Genomic DNA, 27,894 nt, shown 5'->3' with positions numbered 1-27,894 from the left:
GGTTTCATTAAGCACACACCTTGAGGCAGGTGCTGTACTAGTAAACATTTGCTATTGCTATGGATGCCTCACCTTTGTTGTTTGGTTTCATTAAGCACACATCTTGAGGCAGGTGCTGTACTAGTAAAACTTTGCCATTGCTATGGATGCATGACTTTTGTTCATAGCTTCATAGGTTCATAGGCAGGTACTAGGCTATTGGCCCTAAGGCCTATACAAGCTTAGCCAAAAAGGTACCCTGGCTTTCGCCACCCAAGAAGATTATTTTCCTGTGCCCCTGTCAAGCAGAGCTACAGAGGTGATCCCCAGGGTAAATTTCCTATTTCCCATCAAATCATCAAGATTTTTCTTGAAGAGTGCTAATGAGGAGCTTTGTTTGATATAGATAGGTAGTTTGTTCCAGAGTATGGGAAGTCTCTGGGACAGGAATCTATCCCTCCAGCATGTTCTGTTTATTGTGGTGACAAGGTTTAGGTCCCTAGAGTGTGTAGCTTAAAGGGATTGGGATTTCTTTAAGTGGAGCATGTCCAACAGCTCTGGGTTTGATATAACTTTGTATGTTAGGCAGAGATCGCCTCTGAGTAGGCGATATGCAATGGAGTAAAGCTGGAGTTTTTTGAGACAGTGTGCGTAGGGCATCTATTTGAGACCAGTAATCCTCTTTATGAGGTATTTCTGCGGCCTTTCCAGTTGTTGTAGATGTCTTGTGAGGTACATACCAAAAGGGGCATTGTACTCTATAATGGGTCTAATGAGTGATGAGTAGAGGGGAACAATGAACTCGTTTTTCCTGGATGAGAAAACTTTTGTGATGAGGTGTGAAATGAAGAAGGATTTCCTGACTACTTTGGCGATGTGATTATCAAAGGAGAGACTACTGTCCACCTGTGTCCCAAGGTCTGTTAGGTTCATAGGTTAGTACTAGGCTACCTGCCCTTTCAGGCCATGTTAAGACTAGCCAACTACCCCATGTGAGAATCAAACCCTGCACCTTGTGTCTTTAAGGTAAACACCTTAACCATTAGGCCAACCCCCCACCCCATCACACTTTTGGTGTTAAGTAGACTAGCACCTATGTGGTAGCTCATGGCTACAGAGTTTTTACCAAAGGGGATTACAGTGCACTTTTTGGCATTGAGCTTGAGGCCATGGCTTTGACACCAGGCATCTGTCTCAGTGAGGCCCTTTTGTAGGCTGTCCACATTGTTAGGAGTTTCAGTTATGGCTCCTAGTTTGCAGTCATTTGTGAACTTCATTAGCTAAAGACCTTCTGTGTTAGCCTGTACTTCAGAAAAGTAGATACCAAACAGGAGAGGACCCAGGACTGAACCCTGTGGTACTCTACTTGTCACTGGTCTAAAGTCGGATTTGGAGTCTGCTACTTTGACAGTGTGGGTTCTATCAGTGAGCCAGTTGGTAACCCATCTTGTGACATAGGGATTTATACCTAGTTTAGTGAGTTTATCTATAATTCCAGAATGGGGGGTGGTGTCAAAAGCCTTGGCGAGATCTAGATAGGCTGTGTGAACCCCCTTACCCTCGTCTACAGCTTTGGTGACTGCTTTAAAGATGTCAATCAGGTTTAGGAGACATGATCTGCCTTTTACAAACCCGAACTGGGTGGGGTCCAGAATTTGGAGATTACCAATGTCTTTGTTTATAAGTTCCATGAGGATATGTTCCATGGCCTTGCAGACCAAGCTCATTAGGCAAATGGGGTAGTAGTTCCGAGGGTCCATGGTGGCTCCCCCTTTGTGAAGTGCTTGTTGTTTGGTTTCATTAAGTGCACCCCTTGAGGCAGGTGCTGTACTAATAAACCTTTGCCATTGCTATGGATGCATTACATTTGTTGTTTGGTTTCATTAAACACACACCTTGAGGCAGATTCATGGGTTCATAGTTCATAGGTGTGTACTAGGCTACTGGCCCTGGGGTGTTTACAAGCCTAGCCATAGGATTAACCTGGCATAGTGCCACCTAACCTTAATTCCCAGTGCCTCTGTTGAGTATAGCCACTGAAGTTATCCCTGGGGTGAGTTTTCTATTTCCCATCCACTCATCAAGATTTCTCTTGAGGAGGGTCAGCAAGATAAGCAAGCTTCATAGATTGGTACTAGGCTATCGACCCTATGGCCTATACAAGCCTAGCCATAACAATTCCCTGGCTATTTCTTCCCACACTATTTACTTCCCTGGACCCCTGTCTAGCAGGGTGACTGATGTGATCCCCAGGGTGAATTTCCATTCTCCCATCTAATTGTCAAGGTTCCTTTTGAAGGGGGCCAAAGAGGCACTCTGCTTGACATGTATGGGCAGTTTATTCCAGAGTCTGTGAAGTCTCTGGGTCAGGAACCTATCCCTCCAGCATGTTTTGTTTATTGTGATGACAAGGTTTAGATCCCTGGAGCATGTGGCTTTGAGGGATTGGGATTTCTTTAAGTGTAGTATGTCCAACAGCTCTGGTATTGACATGGCCATGTATGTTTTGCGGAGATTGCCTCTGAGTAGACGATATGCAACAGTGTATAGCTGGAGTTTTTTAAGGCGGTCAGCATAGGGCATCTGCTTTAGGTGTGTGATTCTTTTAGTGAGGTATTTCTGCAGCCTTTCCTGTTGTTGCAGATGTCTTGAGAGGTACATACCATATGGTGCATTGCATTCTATAATGGGTCTAATGGGGGATGAGTAAAGTGGGACAAGGACCTCCTTTTTTCTGGATGAAAAGCCCTTAGTGATGAGGTGTGCCACATAGAAGGATTTCCTGACTATTGTGGTAATGTGGTTATCGAAGGTGAGACCACTGTCCACCTGTGTCCCTAAGTCTCTTATAACACTTTTGGTGTTTAGTGTACTGCCACCTATGTGGTAATTCACAGGTACATGTTTTTCCCAAAGGGGATAACTATACATTTCTTGGCATTGAGCTTGAGCCCATGGTTTTGGCACCAAGCATCTGTTTCTGTAACGCCCTTTTGTAGAATATCCACATCGTGTGGGGATTCAATAATGGCTCCCAGTTTGCAGTCATCTGCAAACTTTGTTAGCCAGAGTCCCTTAGTGTTGGCCTGTACTTCAGAGAAGTAGATGCCAAGCAAGAGCGGTCCCAGGACTGAACCCTGAGGTACTCCACTTGTCACTTGTCTGAAGCTGGATTTGGAGTCAGCTACTTTTACAGTGTGGGTTCTGTCAGTAAGCCAGTTGGCAACCCATCGAGTGATGTAGGGATTAATGCCCAGCTTAGTAAGTTTATCTATGATTTCAGAGTGGGGGCTGGTGTCAAAGGCTTTGGCAAGGTCCAGATAGGCTGTGTGGACCTCCTTACCCTTGTCCACAGCTCTGGAGACTGATTCAAAGAAGTCAATCAGGTTCAGGAGACAAAATCGGCCCTTCACGAACCCAAACTGGGTGAGGTCCAGTGTTTGAAGGTTGCCAATGTCTTTTTTATAAGTTCCATGATAATACATTCCATGGCTTTGTAGATCAGGCTTGTCAGACTGATGGGGCAGTAGTTCCCGGGATCCAAGGTGGATCCTGCCTTGTGGAGTGGGATAACTGTAGCTGTGCGCCACTCAGTGGACATGAAGCCTGAGGTGAGGGTATGATTAAACGTGACACTTAGGTGAGGTGCCAGTTAATTTTGTAGTTCATGTAGTACACAGCCCAGGATGTCATCTTGTCCCATGGATGCTGTATTCTTAGCTTTGGAGAGTACGTTTTTTACCTGTGTGGCCATTATTACCAGAATTTGGCAATCTTCTGGTATTGAAATGGGCCATTTAGGGGGTGAGAGGGGGGTAAAGTTGGCACTGAATCGATATGCGAGGATATTGGCAATATCCTTGGGATCATTATATTTAATGCCATTCTGTTGTAACTCAGAGCAGATCTAAGCATTGCCATTTATATTTTTGACATAGTTATAGAATGCCTTGTGGTTGTCTTTGAATCTTTGGCAATTTTATTTTTGTAACTAGCTTTGGTGGATTTTATGAGGGATCTCAGCTTCTTACTGAGGCTGGTAAGGGAGTTTTTTGCATCCTGGGATTTTCCTCTTTTCTGCAACAGTTTCTTCCTTTTGTTGTAAAGTTTGTTTATGGCAGAGGACCACAAGATTCGATTCCTTTTTTTGGAGGAGAGCATCTTGGTTCTATTTGGGATGGCACGATTCATGCAGGAGTGGATGTGCTCGTACAGTGCCTTAGTGTAGGACTCAGTAGTCGAACTGTCAGTTCCCATCTGCATGGGTGTCATGAAGTTTGTCACTTCTGACTTGAGTAGCATGAAGTTGGCTTTGGAGAAGTTTTTTATGGAGGTTTCCTTACTGGGAGGTGGGGGTGGGATGTGGATGTTAAGGGCAATTAGCTTATGGTCTGACCTGACCAACGAGGGGGTTACCATAGGTGTGGACCATCGATTTCCCATGTTGGTAATGACCAGGTCTAGGATATTGGAGCCCCTTGTGGGACTATGGATTAGTTGATCCAGGGCATTGGAATTTATGAATTCCAAGAACCATTGGTCTAAGGTGTAGGTACACAAGTAGTTTTCCCAGTTAATGGCAGGATAGTTGAAATCAGCCAGTATTAGGGTGTTTGGTTGTAGCTTAATATTTTCCAGTATGTTTAGAAAGGTGTACTGAGAATATTGGGGCATGGTGGGGATCTGTAGCAAGGACAAATAAGTCCCACCAAGTCTTGAACCCAGGGCCCTGTAAACTACAATAAAAAAATGTACCATTACACCATCTGAGCTCTAAATAAGCAGCCCTGCCAAGGCTTGAACCCAGGGCCCCATACACCATAGTCAGAGCAATCTACCACTACACCATTTGAGATAAAATAAACAGCCTCTACAAGGCTCAAACCCAGGACCCTGTACACCATAGACAAAGCGATTTACCACTAAGCCATGACAAATATACAATAAACAGCCTTTGCAAGGCTCCAATCCAGGACCTTGCACACCATAGATTTACCACCAAGCCATGCCAGATAGCAGGTTCTCTACTTGACATGTATAGGAAGTCTATTCCATAGCATGGGCAGTGTCTGGGTTATTAATACTGTGTTATCACCATGCATTTCATTGCCAAGACGAACTCAGGACCCTGTACACTACAATCAGAGCAGCATGCCACTATGCCAAATCAGCTGCTTTTTGCTGTACTAGTAAACCTTTGCCATTGTTATGGATGAATCATCTTTGTTGTTTGGTCTCATTAAGCACACACATTGAGGCAAGTGCTGTACTAGTAAAACTTTGCCTTTGCTATGGATGCATCATCTTTGTTGTTTGGTTTCATTAAGCACACACCTTGAGCCAGGTGCTGCACACTTTTCCATTTCCATGTGATTGACCTCTGCACTGTTACACTGCAATGAACACATATATGTGTGATTAGTTATAGTATATACTGCTCATGTGCCTCCAGATATAACCCCTGGGTGGGTGGTTCTGCATTACTGCACTACTTTTGAATTTCCAATAAAAAAGTAAATATCCCTCTGGATGGTGTGAGGAGGACAGGAGTGAGCAAAGGGGTGTGGGGCACTAGGGGAGGTAAGGCCTTAGGGCAGCAGAAGTGGAGGGGTGCCACTTGTTGCTCATGTATTTGCAGTAAGTGCAAAAGGGGGGGGTGCAGGGGGGAAGTTCCTCTGTTGTCTTCCTCTGGTTAGAATTAGAACTGTACCCAGTCCCTAGTGTTCCTGACTCTCTTAAATATGAAAAAAAGGATGAGATCTTAGAAGTGTTTCCAGTTGTTTATTGCCTGTAATCATTACCTGGCTGTCAGCCATGATCTTTCTGATTGTCTTATGATCTACTGTAAAAGTGAGTGCCATGCTTCTTTTTTGTTTGTTCTCCTGTAGCACAGATTACTACACCACTCAACTTTCCTCACTTGTCTAGAGGAAAACAGTTTTTAGTATTTAATTAATAAGCACATATCCAGGCATGTCTAAGGGTCAGCTCCCGGTGTTTTCTCCTGTCTACCTGATGAATCTGGGCATCTTGGGGCAATGCAGCAATTGCCTCATGTACACAGACAACCCTCTCCTCCTACCACCCAACAGATGCACTTATATAGCCAAACTGGAAGCAAAGATCTCTTCACCCAAGACTGGACTAGACATTCAGGAAGAGAAGGTAAACACTTGAACCACACCACACTCATCACATAGTCCCTCAAAACCTACACCACCAAAACACACACATAGAAACACAAAACTCACACCTACATTCACAGAGGCTCTCAATAAAATTCTGCCCAAGCAACAGGGACCTCCAAAGCAGAAACGCAAGCAACCTCCACCCCCCCAACACAACCCAAATGACACATAGCCCACAAACTCAGTGTGCCACTCAACCACAGCCCATAAGGCAAAACAGCGTACCTAACACTCTAGTCATAGGTGACTCTATAGTCAGGCACACTGATGTTCCACTCACCAGGCTAAACAAGGAGAAAGTTACTGTCAGCTGCCTGTCGGGTGCCAGGATCTGGCACATAACGCATGCACTCAGGTCACTCCATAACAAGTACAAATATGACTCTGTCATTGTCCATGTTGGTGTGAATGACCTGAGACATACCTCCCTAGACTACATGAAAAGAGACATGGAGGAGCTCTCCGATCTTGTAGACCAGGCAGGTATGACCCTAGCCCTGAGTAGCATCCTGCCATCACCCAGAATGATACCACAGTACAAAGACAAATTGATTGACTTCAACAATTGGCTAAGCTTCTGGTGTCATTCTAAAGGGATCCAGTATCTGTCTGCCTGGGATGATATGATCGACAAACCACGATGCTTTGCCAGAGATGGCATGCACCTGTCACCCTTGAGATTCCGGATACTGGCTAAGGCTCTTTCCACCCCTATAGTGCCTTTTTTAGGCAAGGTTCAAATGACAAATTCACCACTGTAACAGGTACAAGCAAGCAAAATCTGAGGGTAATGCTACTCAATGCTAGAAGTCTAAACCTCAAAATGTACTCACTTGAGGCATTACTTAAAATGGAGAACATCGACATCTGTGCAGTGACAGAGACCTGGTTCAAGGCTCCAGAGGACACGCCTGCATTACCAGGCTATAATTCATACCACACCTTCGGCCACCTAACCTAGACCGAAACACTAAAGGTGGAGGCGTGTCCATATTAATTATAGATATCCACACCTCTAGGCTAGTTGCTCAGCATAATGCATTCGAGATTATCCAAGTGCAACTAACTCTGGGCAAGACCGCAATCCAAATTGTAGCTTACTACAGATCCCCAACTATGCCCCAAAATTCCCACTCCTTATTTCTTGATACACTGGAAAATATTAGGGTAAAACCTAACACCCTAATAATGGGTGATTTCAACTATCCCACCATTAACTGGGAAAACTACTCATGTACCAACTCTTGTGCTCAACGTTTTCTAGAATTCATAAATTCCAATGCCTTGGATCAACTTATCCACACCCCCACCAGGGGCAGCAATATCCTAGACCTAGTCATTACCAACATGGGCTACCAGTGTTCCACACCAGAAGTTAATTCCTCTTTGGTCAGATCCGACCACAAGCTAATCACCCTAGACATCCACATCCTGCCCCCACCCCCATTAGGGAAACCACCATAAAATATTTCTCCAAAGCAAACTTCATGCTTGTTAAGACAGAAGTGGCAAACTTCACGACACCCATGCTGATGGACAATAGAGGTATGACTGCTGAATCCTACACAAATACACTTTATAAGCACTTACACAAGTGCATAGATCATGCAATTCCTAACAGAACCAATATGCTATCCTCCAAAAAAAGGAAGCCTATCTGGTGGTCCCCTGCCATAAACAAACTGTACAACAGAAGAAAGAAACTGTTGCAAAAAAGAGTAAAATCCCATGATTGGAGGAACTCCCTGGTCAGCCTCAGTAAGAAGCTGAGATCCCTCATAAAATCCTCAAAAGCTAGTTATGAAAACAAAATTGCCACTGATTCTAAAGACAACCACAAAGCATTCTATAGCAATGTCAAGAATCTCAATGGCAACACTCAGAATTGCTCTGAGTTACAACACAATGGCACCAAATATGCAGAACCAACTGATATTGCCAAAATCCTGGCAGATAAGTTCAGTGCTAACTTTACTCCCCTCTCATCCCCTAAAGGGCCCATCTCTATACTGGAAGAATGCAAATTCCTGTAATCATGGCTGCACAGGTAAAAAACACACTCTCCAAAGCCAAAAACACAGCATCCATAGGACCTGACAACATCCCAGGCTGCGTTCTAAATGAACTACAGAACGAACTGGCACCCCACTTAAGTACCATGTTCAATCATAGCCTCACCTCAGGCTCTCTGCCCATTGAATGGTGAACAGTGACGGTTATCCCACTCCACAAAGGGGGAGCCACCATGGACCCCAGGAACTACCACCCCATTAGCCTGACGAGTCTGGTCTGCAAGTCTGTGGAACATATCATAATGGAACTTATAAACAATGACATTGGTAATCTCCAAACTTTGGACCCCACAAAGTTTGGGTTTGTAAAAGGTAGAGTATGTCTCCTAAACCTGATAGACTTCTTTGAAGCAGTCACCAAAGCTGTAGATGAGGGTAAGATGGTTCACACAGCCTATCTAGATCTTGCCAAGGCTTTTGACACCATCCCCCACTCTAGAATTATACATAAAGTCACTAAACTAGGTATAAATCTCTATGTCACAAGATGGGTTGCCAGCTGACTCACTGACAGAACCCACACTGTGAAAGAAGTAGACTCCAAATCCAACCTCAGACCAGTGACAAGTGGAGTACCACAGGGTTTAGTCCTGGGTCCTCTGCTGTTTAGTATCTACTTCTCTGAAGTACAGGCTAACACAAATGGTCTTTGGCTAATGAAGTTCACAGATGACTGAAAACTAGGAGCCATAATCAAAACTCCTAACGATGTGGGCCTCACTGAGACAGATGTCTGGTGTCAAAGCCATGGCCTCAAGCTCAATGCCAAAAATTGCATTGTCATCCCTTTTGGTAAAAACTCTGTACCCATGAACTACCACATAGGCAGTAGTCTACTTAACACTGAAAGTGTGATAAGAGACCTTGGGACACAGGTGGACAGTAGACTCTCCTTTGATAATCACATTGCCACAGTATTCAGGAAATCCTTTTACATGGCACACCTCATCACAAAAGATTTCTCATCCAGGAAAAAATAAGTCATTGTTCCCCTCTACTCGTCACTTATTATATCGATTATAGAGTACAATGCCCCTTTTGGTATGTACCTCACAAGACATCTGCAACGACTGGAAAGGCCGCAGAAATACCTCATAAAGAGGATTACTGGCCTCAAACAGATGCTCTATGCAGACTGTCTCAAAAAACTCCAGATTTACTCCATCACATATGCCTACTCAGAGGCAAACTCTGCCTAACATACAAAGTTATGTCAAACCCAGAGCTGTTGAACATGCTCCACTTAAAGAAGTCCCAATCCCTCTGAGCTACACGCTCTAGGGATCTAAACCTTGTCACCACAATAAACAGAACATGCTGGAGAGATAGATTCCTGTCCCAGAGATTTCCCATACTCTGGAACAAACTACCTATCTATATCAAACAAAGCTCCTCATTAGCACTCTTCAAGAAAAATCTTGATGATTGGATGGGAGATAGGAAATTCACCCTGGGGATCACTTCTGTGGCTCTGCTCGACAGAGGTACAGGTAAATAGTTTTCGTTGGTGGCGAAAGCCAGGGTACCTTTTGGCTAGGCTTATATAGGCCCTAGGGCCAATAGCCTAGTACCTACCTATGAACCTATGATCCTGGTGCTGGTTTCTGTTGAACTACAGAATTTATAGCTGGTTGCTGTGGGGTAGCTGCAGTGAGAGGTGCAATGTTCTTAAGGGGCTAACCTCTAAGCTTTGGGATTGACTCCTTGTGCTTCCATCTCCCATATTTTCCTCCAGCCATTTTCCATAGAACCTCCTGCCATTGTCTATAACTGCCTTTAAATAAATGACCTGTTGAATGTAATATATTAGAACAAGAACACTTATCCATCTACCAACTTATAGCTTCATAGGTTCATAGGTGTGTACTAGGCTAATGGCCCTGGAGCCTTTACAAGCCTAGCCCATAGAAGTGCCTTGGCATCGTGCTGCCTGACATTAGTTTCCAGTGCCTCTATCAAGTATAGCCACTGGAGTGATTTCAGGGTGAGCTATCTATTATCCATCCACTTATCAAGATTTCTCTTGAAGAGGGACAGCAAAGTGCTCTGCTTGACATGTATGGGAAATCTATTCCAGAGCATGGGCAGTCTCTGGGTTATGAACCTGTCCCTCCAGCATGCTCTGTTGATTGTGGTAATGAGGCTGAGGTCTCAGGAGCATGTGGTGCAGAGGGATTGGGATTTCTTTACATGTAGCATTTCTAACAGAGCTGGGTCAGACATGGCTTTGTAAGTCAAGCAGAGATCACCTCTTAGTAGATGATATGAGACAGAGAATAGCTGGAGTTTTTTGAGTCTGTCCATGTAGGACGTGTATTTAAGGCTGAAGATCCTCTTCATGAGGTACATTTGTGGCCTTTCCAGCTGTTGCATGTGTCTAGTGAGGTACATGCCAAATGGGGCATTATACTCGATGATTGGCCTAATGAGGGAAGAGTAGAGAGAAATGATGACCTCTTTCTTCCTGAATGCAAAAGCCTTAGTAATGAGATGTGCCACATAGAAGGACTTTCTGACCACAGTGTCAATGTGGTGGTCAAAGGAGAGGTTGCTGTCAACCTGTGTCCCCAGATCTCTTATAATGCCTTCAGTGTTCAGTGAGCTCCCATCGATGTGGTAATTGGTGGGAACTGAGTTTTTCCCAAAGGGGATGATGACTTATTTTTTTGGCATTAAGCTTAAGGCCATGGTTTTGACACCAGTTATTGGTCTCAGTGAGGCCTTTCTGTAGGATGTGTACATCACTTGGGGAGTTAATAATGGCTCCCAGCTTGCAGTCGTCTGCAAATTCGGTCAGCCAGAGACCCTCCGTGTTGGCCTGCACTTCTGAAAAGTAGATGCCAAACAGGAGGGGACCCAGGACCAATCCTTGTGGGACTCCACTCATGACTAGTAGTCAGTCTGACTTGGAATCCACTACTTTTACACTGACTTGGAGTCAGCTACTTTCACACTGTGGGTTCTATCTGTGAGCCAATTTTCAACCCACATAGTGATATAGGGGTTCATGCCTAATTTTGTGAGTTTATCAATAATTCCTGAGTGGGGAATGGTAACAAAGGCATTGGCCAGATCGAGATAGGCTGTATGAACTGCCTTGCCCTCATCCACTGCTCTGGTGACTGACTCAAAGAAGTCAACCAGGTTGAGCAGGCATGATCTACCTTTCACAAAACCAAATTATATGGGATCTAGAGTTTGGAGATTCCCTATATCCTTGTTAGTTAGGTCCATGATGATGTGCTCTATAGCCTTACATATCAGACTCGTCAGACTAATGGGGCGATAATTCCCACGGTTTGTAGGCACTCCTCCTTTTTGGAGAGGGATGACTGTATCAGTGCACCATTTGGTAGGGACAAAGCCCGAGGTAAGGCTGTGATTGAACAGGGCACACAGATGTGGTGCCAGTTCACTTTGTAGTTCATGTAGAACACACCCAGGGATATTGTCGGTAACCACCATGAAAAACTTCTCCAAAGCTAACTTTGGGCTCCTAAAAACAGAGGTGGCAAACTTCATGGCACCCATGCAAATGGAGAATAGTTAAATGACCACCAAATCATACACCAATGCACCAACGCACTTTACGAACATGTACATAAATGCATGGATTTCGCCATACCCAATAGAACCAAGATGCTCTCCCCCAAAAAAGGAAGCCAATCTGGTGGTCCAATGCCATAAACAAACTCTACAACAGAAGAAGGGAACTGATGCGGTATAAGGTGCAGTCCAAAGACTGGAAAAAACTCCCTTATCAGCCTCAACAAAAAGTTGAGATCCCTCATCAATTCCTCTAGAGCTAGCTATAAAACAGAATTGCAGCAGATAGTAAACACAACCACAAAACCTTCTACAGTTATGTAAATAATCTTGACGGCAATACCCAGATTTGCTCTGAGCTACTGCACAATGGTACCTCCTATACCGAGCCAACAGATATTGCCAATATACTGGCTGACAGATTCAGTGCCAACTTTACACCCCACAAAGGACCAGTCACAATACAAGTGGATTGCAAGGCACCCAATATTACTGCGGCACAGGTTAAAACAGCACAGTCCAAAGGCCAAGAATACAGCTTCTATGGGACCTGACAATATCCCTGGCTGTGTTCTACATGAACTACAGAGTGAACTGGCACCTCAATTGTGTGCCCTGTTCAATCGCAGCCTCACCTCAGGCTTTGTCCCTACAGAATGGCGCACTGCTACAGTCATCCCTCTCCACAAAGGAGGAGTGACTACAGACCCTGGGAATTATTGTCCCATTAGCCTGACAAGTCCGATATGCAAAGCTATGGAATGTATCATCATGGACCTAATAAACAAGGATATAAAGAATCTCCAAACTCTGGATCCCACACGGTTTGTTTTTTTGAAGGGTAGATCATGCATGCTCAACTTGGTCAACTTCTTTGAGTCAGTCACCAGAGATGTGGATGAAGGCAAGATGGTTCACACAACCTACTTTGATCTGGCCAAGGCCTTTGATACCATTCTCCACTCAAGAGTCTTAGAAAAACTCACTAAACTAGGCATCAACCACTATATCACTAGGTGGATTGCAAACTGTCTCACAGGTAGAACCCACAGTGTGAAAGTACCTGACTCCAAGTTAGACTGCTGGCCAGTCATGAGTGGAGTCCCACAGGGTTCGGTCCAGGGTGCTCTCCTGTTTGGTATCTACATCTCTGAAGTCCAGGCCAATACGAAGGGACTCTGGGTGACAAAGTTCGCAGATGATTGCAAGTTGGGAACTATTATTAACTCAAAAAATACACCAAACTCCAAGCAGAAAGGAAATGCCAAACACAGAGATGATGGAAAAAGTTTTCCTTTATTAACATGTCCTGGTATCTCGGCAATTCGCCTTCAATGGAACACCTCACCAAATAGAAACCATCTCCTTATATACAATTAAATCATCAATCAAGCAGTTCATAAATCAATTTGGAACCAATTTGAAAGTGTAGCAGCTCACTGTTATGTTTAAAATTTCATGACAATGTTGCACAACAACATAAATAAACATTGCTGAAAAATTTAAATTCATACTAACAACTATCTACAGCTTATACCTTAATACAGAATCTAAAATGTTATTAATGCAAAAATTTCAACAATGCAAGAATTTCATAACATAACATTGCCACTGTGGTCAGACAATCCTTTTATGTAGCACATCTCAAGGCTCTATACTAGGACCACCACTCTTTTCTATCTTCATCGATAACCTCCACACAGCTATTCCTAAGGCTACCTGCATTCAATATGCAGATGATTCCACTCTCATCTGCTCAGCCATCTCTCCAGCTGACCTACAAAATGAAACCCAAAATGCATTTAGCACTATTGAAAACTGGCTCACCAACCAACATTTGCTACTGAACCCCAACAAAACCAAACTTCTGCTTTTCTCTCCCACTAATAGAGCCACCCCTTTCTCATTCACTATTACTTCCAACAATGGTACCACCATCTCCCCAGATACCCATACTAAATTTCTAGGAGTCATTATAGATAATAAGCTCAAATTTGACCTGCAGGTCAACAAAACCGTGCAGACCATCAATAAAAAACTCGGATCAATGTACAGAAACAAGGCATTCTTAACCCCACAGGCTAGAATAGCAATTGCCAGATCACAACTACTCTCTACTCTTATTTATGCTTCTCCAGTTCTCTCAAACCTAAATAAGTCAGAACTGAATAAGCTCTCCCATAGCTATAGCCATATTGCCAGATTCGCAACTAACTCCACCTACAGAACCCATCACTGCCAGAACCTGAAAAAACTATGTTGGCTTGAACTCCCCAACTTAATTAAACTAAATCAACTCTTAGTTGCCCACAAAGTTCTTAACCATCCTGAAAATACCCCCTCACTCTCTAATATAATAAAGCCATACAACAACCTGAGGTCACTAAGATCGGCCGACAAAATAATGGTCCAAACCTACACAGCTAACAATTCTGCAGGGGAATCTCTGTTTGCCAACTTTGTTGGCAAGACCTGGAATTCTCTACCAAATCATATCACCCTGCAATCCTCCTTAAACCTTTTCAAAAAAAGCATAATACAGCATCTTAAACTCAACTGGCTTTGTCCATGTTCCTACCCTGACTAAACTGTATCATTAATCACATTAAAACTAACCAAACTGTTTTCTAATACATTCTGACCTTTTCTACAAGCATAATGTGCTGATTTTGTAACTGTGAGTCTCTTTGGAAACAACGCTATAACATTGTAAATAACTTTTGTATAACTTTTTCGATGTAAATAACCTGATGTGTAAATTCTTGAATGAAACTGTTGTAACCTTGTTGGAGCTTTTCTCCCCGGGCCTCCGCTGAAAATGGACATATATCCAGTCGGACTATCCCGGTAAACAAATGTAAAATAAATAAATAAATAAATAAATCTCATTAATAAGGGTTTTGCATCCAGGAGGTCATTGTTTCCCTCTACTCTTCCCTCATTAGGCCAATCATCGAATACAATGCCCCATTTGGTATGTACCTCACTAATCACCTGCAACAACTGGGGAGGCCGCAAAAGTACCTCACAAAGAGGATCATAGGCCTTAAACATTTGTCCTTTATCGACAGACTCAAAAAACTCCAACTATTCTCTGTCTCATGTCATTTACTTAGAGGCGATCTCTGCTTGACTTTCAAAGTCATGTCTGACCCAGCTCTGTTAGAAATGCTACATCTAAAGAAATCCCAATCCCTCCTCACCACACACTCCAGAGACCTCAACCTCACTACTACAATCAACAGAACATGCTGGAGGGACAGGTTCATAACCCAGAGACTGCCAATGCTATGGAATAGATTTCCCATACATGTCAAGCAGAGCACCTCACTGGTCCTCTTCAAGAGAAATCTTGATGAGTGGATGGGAAATAGAAAATTCACCCCGGGGATCACTCCAGTGGCTTTACTCGACAGAGGCACTGGGAACTAAGGTTGGGTGGCATGATGCCAGGGTAATCCTATGGGCTAGGCTTGTAAAGGCTCCAGGGCCATTAGCCTAGGATACACCTATGACCCTATGTTGGGTTGGAACCTAATAGTTTCCAGGGTGCTTAGGAATGTGGAGTGTGAGTCTTGGGACATGGTTGGTGACCTATAGCAGGCTACGACATGAATCGCCATCTTACCCTATGTTAGTTGTACCTGAAGTATCTCAGATGCATTATGCTGGGCTACTAGTCTGGAGGTGTGTATATCCTTTATGAATATGGAGACACCACCACCTTTGGAGCTTCGGTCCATGTTCTGGAGCCGAAAGGTGTGGAATGAGTTATATTCACTAAACAACAGATAAAAAATAAATAAAAAAACAGAAAAAGCAAATAACACCAACTGCAGAAGCATAAAATCCAAAAATGTTTAATACTCCAGTGCCTCGGCTAACAAGCTTTTCACAGAGTTAACATCACAGTAGCACAAGCTACATTTATATAACAAATATCACATCATTAGTTAATGAAATAACATAAACTAATAATTAACACAATGCAAAAAAGCCTTACACTAAAGTTATTTGTTTAACACATGAGGCACCAAAGTGCCAAACTTTAAAATACAGACTGCTTCTTTATATAACAGTTTATTTTTAAGTGCAACATCATCCTTAACCAGAACTTGTTCTAAAATGCATGCTTTCAAACTGGTGCAAGACCCCAAATGTACTGCATGAAAATGTGCTGCCACAGGACTATCCAAATTTTGATTCTTAATTTCTCTAACATGCTCTTTTACTCTGATTTTAAACATTCTTTTGGTTTCTCCTATATAGAAGAAACCACAGGGGCATGAGAGACAGTAACCACTCCCTTAGACACACAAGAGAAAATTGCCCTAGGCTAAAAAAATGCCATTTATTTTATCAAAAGTCCTGACCACATGAATACAAACAGAGCATTTACCACAGGGAAATGTACCTGAATTTTGTAGAGGAATAGTTAAAATTTCAGTAGGCACAGAAAACAAATTATGAACAACAATGTCTTTTATATTTCTGGCTGCCTTACAGGAGACAGGAAAGGAGTCAGCTAAATTCTTAACTCCCAGGAATGTGGAGTGAGAGTCTTGGGACATGGTAGGGGACCTATAGCAGGCTACAACCTGAATTGCCATCTTACCCAATGTTAATTGTACCTGAAGTAGCTTGGATGCATTATGCTGGGCTACTAGTCTGGAGGTGTGTATATCCTTTATGAATATGGAGACACCACCACCTTTGGAGCTTCGGTCCATGTTCTGGGGCCGAAAGGTGTGGAATAACTTTTAGCCTGGTAGTGCAGGTGTGCTTTCTGCTGCTTTAAACCAGGTCTCCATTACAGCAAAAATGTCGATGTTCTCCATTTTGAGGAGTGCTTCAAGCAAGTGCATCATGAGATGTAGACTTCTAGCATTGAGCAGCATGACCCTCAGATTGCATTTATTTATAGCTGTTAAGGTGGTAATTTGGTCTTTGGAACATTGCCTAAAAAAGGCACTATAGGGGTGGCAAGAACCTTAGCCAGAATCTGGAAACCCAGGGGTGGCAGATGCAGGCCATCTCTGGCAAAGCATTGAGGTCTGTCATTCATGTCATCCCAAGCAGACAGATACTGGATCCCCTTAGAATGACACCAGAAACTTAGCCAATTGTTGAAGTCAATCATTTTCTGCTTGTACTGCGGTATCATTCTGGGCGACGGTATGATGCTGCTCAGGGCTAGCGTCATACCTGTCTGGGCTTCATAATCTGAAAGCTCCTCCATGTCTCTTTTCATGTAGTCCAGTGAGGAGCATTTCAGGTCATTCCCACCCACATGGACAGTGACAGAGTCATACTTGTATTTATTGTGGAGTGACCTGAGTGCATGTATTATGTGTCAGATTCTGCCATCTGATAGACAGCTGACTGTTACTTTATTCAACCTAGTGAGTGGGACATCAGTGTGCTTCGCTATGGAGTCAACTATGATTAGTGTATTGGACAAGCTTTTTTGCTTTAGGGGCTTAGGCTGAGGGCCACAATGTGTAGGTGAGTTATATGTCTTGTGGTTTGTACTGTGTTGTCGTGGTCGAGTGCATTTCTGCCTTGGAGGTCTCTGCTGTTTGGGTAGATTTCTATTGAGATCCTCCGTGAAGGTGGGTGTGTGGTTTGAGTTCTTATGTGAGAGCTGTGATGGTGGGTGTTCTGGAGGGCTATGTGTTGCATGTGGTGTGGTGCAGGTGTTGACCCTCTCCTCTTGACCAGCTATTCCGGTCTTCGCTTGAGGGTGCGGCTTCCAATTTGGATAAATATTTGCATCTCTCACAAGTCTGAGTGTTGGGAGGTAAGAGAAGAGGGTTGTCTGTGTACGTGAGGCAGTTGCTACACTGCCTCAGAATGCCCAAGTTCACCAGGTTAATAGGAGAAAGCACAAGGAACTGACCTTTAGACATGCCAGGAGGGATGGCCATTATTACTAAGTACTGGAACTTTTTCCTTATATATTCCTTTTACAGGAAAAATGTCACTCAAGGTGTCTGAGTCTGTACAGAGCACTGCCAAACACTTGAGGGGAAACTGAACTTTATTAACTGAATAAACTACTGGAAACATCAACAAGGTGTCTTTATTCCTCCCACGGAGAGGGTATCAGAGAGACAGTCTCCTAGATCTGCTACCTAAAGTGATTTTATCTGGGCTAATCCTTTATACTCTGTTTCTAGTTAGTCCTGTAATTCTCTGGGTCACAGGTGGGATACCAGACTTCACTTGAGCCCTCTGGATTATCTCTGTTTTATGTTTTTATATTCTGGTAAATTAATTACTGTAACTCAATCATGCCAGGCAGATTGGAAAAAATATTAAAATGTCCTACAAGATACCTAGTTAGTACATATGTACTTTTAGCGCCTTAGCTACTGTCACGGTGCTAGAATGTACATATGTTTTAATAAAGTGCTTGACCTTGCATGCCATTTTATTATTTTATTATTTAATACTGTTTTTATGGCAGATAAGAAAAAAATTCCAGGTCTTTGCTTTTATATTTTTTTCCATGCTTCACTGTCTTTGACTAGGAAGCTAGACACTTTAGACCCTAATGTGATGCCGATATGAGTAGTGCAGTGGTGCAGTGGTTAATATTGTCAAAAGACAGCAAGAGGTTCTCAGGTTCAATTCCCAGTTGGGGTGCCTTCTGTGCAGAGTCTGCATGTCCTCCCTGTGTTCATGTGGGTTTCCTCCCACATTCCAAAGTCTGGAGTGTTTCTCCAAGGGCTCCACTGAAAATAAGCTCTGTCCTAGATGGACTTTCCTGGTCAAAAAATGTTAAAAAAATAAACATTGAAACACAAATTAATTCACAAGAATGCACTGTGGACAGAGTAGTCGAGGTAGCAGATGGAATGTTACCATGACAAAGAATTTCAAAGAAACACTAAAGAAAAATAAGAATTTGGTGCACGCAGCATAGAAAAACAAGGTAAGTCCTAAGCTGTAGCACAGAAAAAAAATATTTTACAATTTCTAATTTTGCTAACATACACTAGCCCCAGGATTCACGAAGCCTCCGTGTAAGAGTTATAACTCTTACACGGAGGCTGCAGTTAAACGGAGTGATGTCAGCATGCTTTGCATATTCATGAGAGCATGCTGAATCACACCTAAGTCTAACACGGTCCATGTAAGACAGTAGGGGGCGTGTCCGTAGGCCGAGCCCTGCAAGCGGACACGCCCCCAGAAGTGTAAAAGTGCCCAAAGTAAACACCCACAACAGAGTCCACGGAAATGTGAATAAACACAACACAACACATGCCCCTACAGACTATAAACATAAAAGATATATAAATGAACATGTTATAATTTTTTTTTAAATTGTAAAGATGTTTAACCGTGAGTGCGCTCGTTTGCGCGGGTGTGCCCGTAGCGCAGCTACAGTTAGCAGTCAGTGGGAAAGCATATAAGAACTAAATATGCAAAATAAGCCAGAAAGCAATAGCGTAGCGGTAGAGATGTTGGCTGAAGAGCAGGCATTCATGGTTCGAGCCCCCACAACACCAATTTTTTTTTTGCAAAATAAGCAGGAAACAAGTCCCTGACAAATATGTACACATAAAACCACAATTCATGTAAAATGTAATGAAATAACCCATTTATATTGAAGACATGTGAGGTAACAAAAGAAGAAAAATGCCAGATGTGCTCATAGCTGAGCTACAGTTTAACAGAGTGAGTGCATGTGCCCGTAGATGAGCAGTGGTTTAACTGGTGCAAAATGAGTGCCCGTAGCTGAGCAGTGGTTTAACATGCTGAATCTATGTGCCCCTAGATGAGCTGAGCGTAATATGCGTGCCGATAGCCAAATGAGGCTTAAACCAGCGTACCCCGTTTGCGCGAAGCTGCGCACCGCGCAAACAAGCTAACCAACGGGCAACGTTGAGCAAGCCATATCAAAACTGCCTTTACACAGACACACCCCTCAGCATGTCTAGACAGTCATGAAAAATAAAAAGCAGTGGCCAGGTTCGAACCCAGGATACTATACACCACAGTCAAGGTACAGAACCACTAAGCCACGACAGCAGTACCTGTAAATGCAATAATAGCTAATATATAGAAATGAATACAAACTACAGCATGACAATGCAGGTTTACTGAAGTTGATACAATTCCAAAATGGCCAATCACAGATATGTGGGAAAAACGGACTATATAAGCCCCATAGGCGGGAATACACAGCATAAACGATTGTAGAACAGACCTGCAGGCAGAATGTCAGGAGTGGGAGAGGGTAGTCGCTTTCGAGCACAGAGGTGGGGTGTTGAGGAGTCCAGGTACATGGCCTGGCTCCTAGTCCACAATCATGAGGCCCAACTCATGCAGGGCCAGGTCCTCTGGGGAGCATACAGGGCTGAGGCGTGGGACCGGTTGGCTCATGATCTCACCAGTGCCACAGGGATTCCAAGGACTGGTGAGCAGGTTCATCACCACCATGCAGACCTGAAGAGACGCAAGCAGGACCAACTGAACCTTTGGATCCAGGAGGCCCGGCAAACACCCAACGTCCCACTACTGAGTAAGTAACATTTAATTATGTATGTAAAAAATTAAACTTGCTGATATTATGGAGATGTGTATTCCAATATTACTTCATTTATATTACAGCTGCAGGTGTCTGTTCTGCGAACCGCAGAGCCTATGGCGATAGGCTGGTGCGGTTGCGCCACCAGGCAGGTCAGTAATCCACTACCAGTAACTGTAAAGAAATATAAAAGTATGACAGTCAGCAAAAGAGTGCAGTGTAGTCAGTAAGGAATAAAATCTGCAAGTAGCAGTGTGAAAGTGTATGCAAGTATTGCTTGATTACAAGAGTTTTCAGCCTGTAAGTTTAACCTAAACATGAAACTGTCCATATATCCTGAAATAAAAATGCCCTGCCTGTAAGAAAATAGTACACAACCTGCAGCAGGCTGAAAAGTATAGCTGCAGAAGATGATGAAATCACATGTGTGAAATATATCCCTGTGGAAATACTGAAACATGACAGAAGTGAGACTGCTGGAAAGGATTGTAATAACTACTGTTAAAACATGTCAATAAAGCCTAGAAGTACCATCCTGAATAGTAAAATGAAAGCAAGTGAGAGAGTGTGAGAAAGTGCCATGAATCCAGCAATACAGTAGTAATAACCCCTGAATAAAGTATACTGCAGTCAAGACAGAATGAAATGCATGTGAGATTCAAAACCAAACAGCAAAATCTGTTCAAAGTGTTGCTGCATCTGGAATGTGTATCCCAAAATCAGGATATGTTGCTCTCAGTCTGCAATATGCAGATAGGATGTTTGTCTGATATACCAAACATCCACACTTGTCTACAGCTATATAAAGCAAATGTAGCCCTGATGTAGCTGAACAAAGCTAGATATGAATGTGTATGAAGAACCATAAAATGTATATTGATGTTGCATTAACAATCCTATCACCAAGTTGAAATAGTTATCATATAGGAAACTGTAGTTAGAACAGTAGTGTGTATATAACTGTAGCTATTAGAAATCTACAGCATATGTATTGTTATCCGAAGGTGTTAATATTACTTTCTTCACCCCACCCTATAACTACATATAACCCATTCCATGTGAAAATGGTATGTGCAATCACAATTAACACCCCTGGATGTTTGTCCTGTTGGGTCATATATATTTGCATGTCTGTTGATGCATCTGCCCTGTTCATACATCCACACCTGATGGCCTGTTGCCATCAATTAACCCTGCATGTTGTTGGACTGTGTATTTCTGTTCAAATTATGCATGTGTTATGCACGCTGTTCAATGGTGTGAATATCTGGGTGTTTGGTTAATGGGAATACTAATGCATGCTGTTACAACTAATTGTGAATGGTATTATATGTCACTAACCCAAACTGTCATGACATAATGCAAAACATAGTACGACAGAAAGGCGGGTTCCAGCGGACCCACCTCTCCCACCTCAGCTGGCGAGTGCACCTGGCACTAGTGCCAAGTCCGGACCCTCCTCCGGTGGCCCTGTGCCACCTGCGGGTGGAAGCGCTGCAGGGGATGGGGCTCGCCCCCCCTCTGCAAGTGTGGCCGGAGGAGATCCACCACTCACCCTCCATAGCGTCCGGACTGTGGTGCGTTGGGAGATTTGGGACTCTGTCCTTGAGCCCCTACGCCAGCTCGAGGCATGGGTGGCGCAACTAACGGGCATGCCTGTTGCCCCGCCTACACAGCCCCCAGCACAGCCCCATCCTGGGCAGTGAAGGAACAGTGGCAAATGCCTATGGGTGGGGATATCAGTTCCACTGTTGCCATCTGTGGGCTCATGGGCTCTGGATATCCAAACCTCCGTCCCCGTCAATTGTGTAACCCCCCCACACGTGTCATACACCGCCCCTGTATGTGTCTTGTTTGTCTTGTCTGTTTACCTACCCAACCTACTTCCCCAGCTGTACCGACTACCTTCACCTGACATACCACTCTCACCTGAAAAAAAAAAAAGGGCACTCTGTACCCACAAAAAAATTATGCCCCATACATAGCTGCCCATTCCGCACACATGTCTACTGGACATGGAACCTATCAATTCCAATTGGCTGTACAACAAGTATTATTGTTGTCCTGACACCTCTCTCAGGGGTGGAAGGTTTCAAATGTCACACCAAATTACATACATATGCACAGCTGTTGCTGATGAAGAAATGGGCAGCTATGGGCCTTACCTACATCCCTCCTGCACATCCCAAGCTTGTTTCCCTACTGTCTTACCCTCTTTGTGACCCCTTTTCACCACTTTCCTGTCTCCCCATTTTCTTTTCTTTCAAAGAAAATAGCGGTGTGCGCAGAGTAAGCACGTTTAAGTGGTTGTAATCGGATGTGCGCTTGTGTGCTGAGCTAACCGCCAGTGTGCATCGTGAGCTCCAAGCAAACCAGCGCTAACCCGGTTACAACTGCTTAAAAGTGCCTTAGTCACATTGATTGACAGGTCCTGTACTCAGTTCAAAAGCAAAATAAAATCCCACTGTGAGTCCCGAACCCAGGACCTTGGCAACTGTAGTCTGCATGACTTACCACTAAGCCATGACTCTTATACAAGAACATTGTGCTAAAGTAAATATATCATGTAATAGTAGGAATGAATGTAAAGGGAATATAGATGTGTAGTACACAAAGCATGCCATTTAGAATTACTATCAAAACTAGTGGATTTCCATAATAGTAGTGTGTGAACAGAAACAGCCATGCTAGTTGGAAGCTAGTAGGTAATAATGTCACTATAGCACCTTGCAAGACACACACATACTCACAGCAGGATAAGCACTGCCCATACCCCACAACCTCTTACAGGAACACATCTGGACCAAGTAATAAAATATGTGGAGCAAAGGCCCAAAACCAGGGACACAGTACAAATAATGTTACAACAAACGCAGACAGTTCAGAAAGTAACAGGGTCTGCACTTTGTGGGATGTTTGGAAGGGTATGCAGTCTGGAACTTGAATGTTTGTCACCATATTCTGACTTGAGCCCAGAGTGACTTGCCAGAAAAAGGTGTGCATGAGATATTGACCAAAATATGAGGCAGAAATGTGGACAACCTGCAAATATCTGTACACATGACGGGTCCGACACCACCATATTTGAATAGTTAAGAGCCTAGACATAGCAACAGTGAATGACTTACAGGGATGCCCCACAGACCCCATGTGAAATGTACAAACAGTAGGCAGAAAGGTGTAGCACATGCAATGGTAACTATGGAGTCCGGAAAGTATTCACCACTTGCATGGCAGAAAAAGTGTAGTAATACATATGCTCATGCTAACCCACAGTCACAACTGCAGCATACCAGACATTTTAATGGGTGTACCCCACTGATATGTACCATTCCATGAGGCACATAACAGATGAACCTGAAAGTCTCTGGGGCCTGCTCAGCTGCATACTCAAATACCCTAAAAGATGTCAAGGCCCACACCATGGCCAGACCACACTGCATGCTGTAACACCCGAGAAGATATAGCAAGCATTCCAAGGTGTGAATGTACATGGAAAATAGGAAAGCTACAGCAGCACACTACAGTCAAGACACCTAGCAGGCATACAAGTAGTGACTGTAAAGGGCAACTATTGAAGCCTTAGCAACAGAGTGCAAGCAAAAGTGAAAGGAAAGCACACACACACACATTAACAGTAGCAGTAGTAGTTGTAGGTGTCAGTGTACATACACAGTTAGTACAGGAAACTGGAGAAATGAATGGAGGAATGTTAATCTACAACACACCTGGAAATATGAGAGAGATACCAACCTTTACACTCACAGAACATTGTCCACAGCATAACAGCATGGTCCCTGCCCTTAAAATCTGAAAGGGCTACACCTATCTCACATACCTTTTTATAGCACTGTTCTGAAATCACAGTGAGAACTGCAATCAGTACACAACTGGCTGCATGCAATTAGCAAATGCTGGCTAACAATTGGTGCAGAGGCCATCACATGGGCATATGCAGATACCTACAAAAGTATGCTGTACTCCATGTCCACGCATGCAATACTTTCATTGCACCCTGAGAAGGACATGAGAGACAGACAGAGAGAGAGAGAGAGAGAGAGAGACAGAGACAGAGACAGAGACAGAGACAGAGAAAACTGCAATTAAGCAGACAGAAACAAATTGTTCAGCAACAGCTACCTGAAAGCTGACAACTGGGAAGTGGAGCAGCAGGACAGAGAACCAGACAGCAACACAAGCAGCTGTGACAAACACAGGTAATGTAAAGTAATACTATAAAGGTCTACATACTGTGAACCCTCCATATGTGTCATTGGTCTGTATCCATATGTATATGAAGATGTGTAAAGGGCAAGGGACATACAGCAACTATCAGTGAAGGCTGTACATACATTTGTATGTGAGAGCATCTATGTGCACATATCAATGTTGTTTGATTGTAGGTTGTAGTGCCATGTACAAAGTAGGTTACACAGTTATGTATGTTTAGCAGTATGTTAGTGTGTGTATACAGTATGGTAGACAAATATGTTGATATACCTGTCTAACATATGGATACGTATGTATGTCAACATATGTATGTGTATATATATATATGTATATATATATATATATATATATATATATATATACATATATATATATATGATATGATATGCATATATGTATACATACATAGAGAGAGATGTAGGAATACATAGACAGATGTAGATAGAATATTGTACAAACATATCTATGTAATGCACACATACAGATATAGATATATGTAGATACATATACATAGACAGACTGATCTGACTACCTACAGGTATGACTGTATATGACGACCTGCTACACACCCTGTCCCCACCCCTCTGTCACTCACACCACCTCTGTGCCCGCCCCTCCACATCTATAGCAATATATGTACATCAATATATATATATGTGTATATGTATACGGACATATATATATATATATATATATATATATATATATATATATATATATATATATATATATATATATCTATATACATATAGATATATCTATATACATATATATATATATATATATATATATATATATATATATAGAGAGAGAGAGAGAGAGAGAGAGAGAGAGATGTATATAAATTCTGAGTGAGGCACATGTGTACAGATGTATTGCAACAGGTGCCTGGTGACAAAGGCATGGATGAACACCAGTGTCAAATCCGGAGTACCATACCACATTCCAGATCACCTACACCAGTAACCACCAGATATGTGATTGGCTGCCCACCACTGCATGTGTCAGGGGTGAACAGGGTCATAAATGTGTACAATAGTGGCCCCAATGATATTCACAGTGGCACACTATCCCTGGAATACCTGCACATGGTATGTGTCAGCGGACATGGTGAGTCAGCTATGGACATGTAGGTCGGTGTACCCTCCACACCACATAATGGATGCCATGGTATGGACCTCACATGACAGCTACAGATATGGAGAAGGACACAGTGACATGTACAACACTGTGACAATGCACTCAAACACATTACCAATGCACAGTGACTGACAACACCACAGAGTGCACATATGCTACCCACATAGAGGTTACCACTCCCGGATTTACATATGGAAGTCACACCCATGACAGATGTCCAACAACCATAGTAACACCTCACACCATCCACAACCTAAATGTCTGCTGTGTGTCGTCCATGCCACTGCAATAGAGTGCACATGTGGAGGTAAGAGTTCCTACCCACAGATAAGACATACCCTGCAATAAACCACACAGTGTTAAGAAGCAAGACTACCCATGAGTACATGTCACACATACCCCTGCTGAATGTTAGTCAGATAGGTAATATGCCATATGAGTCACCCTGTGTAACTGTGTGACAGCAGCAGGTACCATCACACCACATGTGTCACAATGGTCAGGGTAGCAGAACAGTACACTGCTGTAGACCCAGGGGCAATAGCATATTGTATAGTATTGTATTGTAATGTAATGTATTGTGTTGTATTGTATTGGTATGTTGAGGTGCCTCCTTCGTGGAGTGGAACCACTGCTGCTGTGCGCCAGTTTACAGGTACATATCCTGTAGTCAGGCTAGTGTTACATAGCACTTCTATATGTGTGTTTAGCTCCTGTCAGAGTTTATGTAGCATGCAACTGGGGATACCATCAGGCCCCATCCATGTTGTGTATTCTGCTGTCCTGCGGGTGTCTCTCACCTGGACATCTGTGATGACAGGGAGGTTACAGTCAGCTGGGATAACTATGCCTTATTTCGGGGAGAGGGCGGGTGACACCTGCACTGAACCTGTCTGCCACAATGTTGTCGATATCTGTGGTGTCAGTGAAATATTTGTTGTTGTGTACTACCTATGGGCATAGAGGATGGCTCCTGACCAGGTTGCTAACATAACTGAAGAAGGCCTTCTGGTTATCTGTAGTGTCACTCTTGATTTCCCTCTCAAAGTTGCCCATGTATTTTGTATGATGGAAAATAGATCCTTACCAGTGCTGCTCAGACATGCCCTCCCTTTAGTGAATTATGCTCTGTCTTGCAGTAGCTTCCATCTTCTGTAATACAATCTGTCTATGGCTGGGGTCCACCAGACAGGATGCTGTCCCTTTGTGGAGAGTGTCTTGGTCATATATGGGATTGCATGATCCATGCATTCTCGGAGATGTCTGTAGAAAGCAATTGTGTAGGGGTCAGCATTGTGGGTTGTATCTGCCACTGGCCCAGTGGGCTGAAAGGATACCATATCACTGTTACAAAGTGTAAAGTTTGTATCTGTAATGTTATGCACTATAGTCATTTGTGCTGGTGGTGGAGGTGGGATATGTATATCCAGGGCAATCAGTGTGTGGTCAGCTCACAGTAGTTGATGATGTAGGCCATACAGTACCTAGATACAAACCCCCAGAGTGAGGAGGTGCTCTTGACCTGAAACAGTGTTCTGACTGCTGGGGTTTGGTAGTATGTCGTATGGAGTCTGCCAGGTACTGTTGCACAGTTGCTGGCTGAGCACTGATACCTGGCCATCTACATGTGTATCCACCAATAGACAGACAGATGCTACATATGTGAGATATGTTGTATCATAACAGTCGAGTAGCATGTGTAGTATGTGTGCCAAATTCTGCTGACATATATTGCTGATACCAGGTTATTTTCTTTCTCAGGTACATGGCCCACCATGAATCCCACCTACTCCACAGCTGAGGATGAGGAGATACACCAGAGCCTGGTGCGGATTATGCAATACTCTTTTCCGCACCAGCCAGAATCAGCAGGAGAGGGCTGCACTGTGGCAAGACCTTGTCCGTCAGGTAAATGACATAGGCACGCATAATAGGACATATGAGCAGGTACGACATCACTGCAGTGATTTAATCAGACATGTCCGTCAGCATCGCCGGATATCCACAGGCAATAGGTCGCCACAGGTGGTGGGGTGGCTACACATCCCCACTCACCAGACTGGAGGGACTACTCATGAGTGTAGTGGCTCCAGTCCACCAGCAACAACAACAGCAGCAGACATGCATTATGATGGAGGCTGGAGCCACACAGCAGCAAGACAGTGAACGTGCAGGTAATATGCCATATGTATAGTTGACTGTT

Source organism: Protopterus annectens, chromosome 2.part1, assembly GCF_019279795.1.
Source record: "Protopterus annectens isolate FY-2018-M chromosome 2.part1, PAN1.0, whole genome shotgun sequence".
Lineage (NCBI taxonomy): Eukaryota > Metazoa > Chordata > Ceratodontiformes > Protopteridae > Protopterus > Protopterus annectens.
This window is presented reverse-complemented; position numbering follows the sequence as displayed.